Below are 2,614 nucleotides of genomic sequence, written 5' to 3' on the forward strand. Positions count from 1 at the left end.
GACACAAAGCCGCACACCCATTGGCATTCGTAGAGCAACCAAGTTTGCCGCGTGTTGCCTAAGTTTGATTGTGCCAAGAGCTGTTCCTTTGAAGGCATACATTCCGCTAGGCTTTCACCCACTGGAACGAAAGGAAATTTCCTCGCCTGGAGGGCAAGAGAGATGTCAGAGGTACTCCGCAGGTAACATTATGCAAGCGGAAATTTGTTGCCGCCTTCGACCGTTTAATGTTGTAACGATGCTGTTCGGTTTGGTTGTGCGGAGTTGAACGGCATCAGCACGTATGGAAGGTCCAATAATGAAACGAAAATAATCGAATATCCGCTACCTGCTTTCGAAATTCGTTCGCAGTTCTATTTTAATCGAGAGAGAGGATACGGATGTCGAGAGTTGTAATTCACATGTAACTTCAATGTAATCACCATGATCACAGCGGAGAGATTAATTTGCTCGACCCGCAAACTGCGGAAACACCATGCGCCGCACTCACACGTGGTCTCAGTCAACAGCATGCAAGCTGGGAACTCTCGCGGAACGGCACACTAACTTGTCAATTACAGCAGAATGTCTGACGAACCCATTGTGAAGATACTGATTTATTCCAGCCTGGATCTCCCCAACTGTTGCTCCTGTCACACAGCATTAAATTGTTTAGGAACAAATCAGCTGCTGTATAAAATTGGTCCACACTCAACAGCGCATGCTGGCCCAGTTCTGATAATTATGTTCTGATATCGAACTACAGTACTAGTACTGCTCAATGAAGTCCGATCAAGTCACTCAAACATGCACCAGGCGTTGCACAGCCGCCTAGACCTTAGACCTGCGAACACAGGGTTGCGAAATGGTGAAAGGCGCAAACTTGACTCGCGCGACCGGATTTCATTGAGCAACGCTGTAGTTCATACTTGTAAGTTTTTCAACTTATGAATATTCCAAACGTCCACTGCACACTTCGCGAGAACGGTTGCTGGTTTCCTACCAAAAAAGACAATGATCTATGGAATTGGCCTTGGCAAATGTACAGTGCCATTTATTATAATATCATTTTTATATTTCTGCACCTCGTAGCATGTCAAGACAGCCAATTTTGACTTGATGAGGGGGTGAGACCAACCACGGCAGAAAGACGAGAAAATGAAAAACACGTATACAAGAGGGGAAGAGATTGTCAACTTTCAAATCAATGGGATGCCCAGCGAGCTATGCTGCGGAAGTGGTGATTGTGATTTTTTTTTATTTCTTTTCTATTTGAAGTGAGTCTGCGTGTCGCGTACCCTTGTCACTACACCATGTCCAAGAACAAAGCCCATTGAACATACACACACCATCCTAGATACGCACACACCTGCACACAAACATACACACGCATACACACACACACACACACACACACACACACACACACACACACACATACATACATACATACGGACACATGTACACACACACACACACACACACACACACACACACACACACACATACGCACACAAATGATATTAAAACAGAATGGCTAATGCCTTCATGGGCTCCCTTTCTCCTTGTGTGCTGCTTCCAAACTCAGATTATTGAGTTCAAGATGAGAATGCGATCATCGTCCTGTCCGCACATTGATTTCCTGGGCAGCCTGAACAGACAACTAGCTACGCCGTCTGACCCCTCACCGGACAGGCTGAAAGAGGTTAGGACTAAGTTCTACTATAGTGCTGGTCCGAGAAATCCAACCTCATGAATCGAGTAGCGCCGCGTTAGAGCACACCGACCAGTGTGTGTAGCGCCAGGTCTGCTTAGTGCCCGGTGCTATTTTATTCATCAGGTTGGATTTCTCCGGCCAGCACTCTAGTAGTGCTGCTAGTTTTGTCTTGCGTCCTCTTTACCCAGTGTTATTTTTAGTTAGGCTGTATTTTCACTGCACTAAAGACATAGGAAAAATCGGATTTCTCACTGGGTGTATTACCACAGCTCTCGCAAAATAATGAAGATGTTCTTCCAACGCACAGTGATCACTAGTAGAACATGGCATCATATTATAATTATGGAGTGATGAGTCGTTTACTGACTATCGTTGTGTATGGGGGGCACTACTGATGATGTCCCGTGCAACTGCGGTGCTCGTTGTGTATGGGGGGCACTACTGATGATGTCCCGTGCAGCTGCGGTGCTCGTTGTGTATGGGGGGCACTACTGATGATGTCCCGTGCAACTGCGGTGCTCGTTTAGTCTGGAGGTCAAATTGCATGTCCATCTTTGTTAACCAACTACGAAAGCAGTATTGTGAAAGGAATTGGGCAATCTGCTTGCAATTCAGCTATGCACAACACGATGATGCTGTGGCCCTCAGGGCTGCAGCTTGCCAGTGGCTGGTGTGTTCATGACGTCATGCAGCACTGACCAGTCCTGCAGCATGTGTGCCGTGGGATATATCATGCCTGTTTTTGCTGTGTGTGTGTGTGTATGTGTGTGTGTGTGTGTGTGTGTGTGTGTGTGTGTGTGTGTGTGTGTGTGTGTGTGTGTGTGTGTGTGTGTGTGTGTGTGTGTGTGTGTGTGTGTGTGTGTGTGTGTGTGTGTGTGTGTGTGTGTGTGTGTGTGTGTGTGTGTGTGTGTGTGTGTG

Source organism: Sycon ciliatum, chromosome 7 (genome assembly GCF_964019385.1).
Source record: "Sycon ciliatum chromosome 7, ocSycCili1.1, whole genome shotgun sequence".
In the NCBI taxonomy this organism is placed as follows: domain Eukaryota; kingdom Metazoa; phylum Porifera; class Calcarea; order Leucosolenida; family Sycettidae; genus Sycon; species Sycon ciliatum.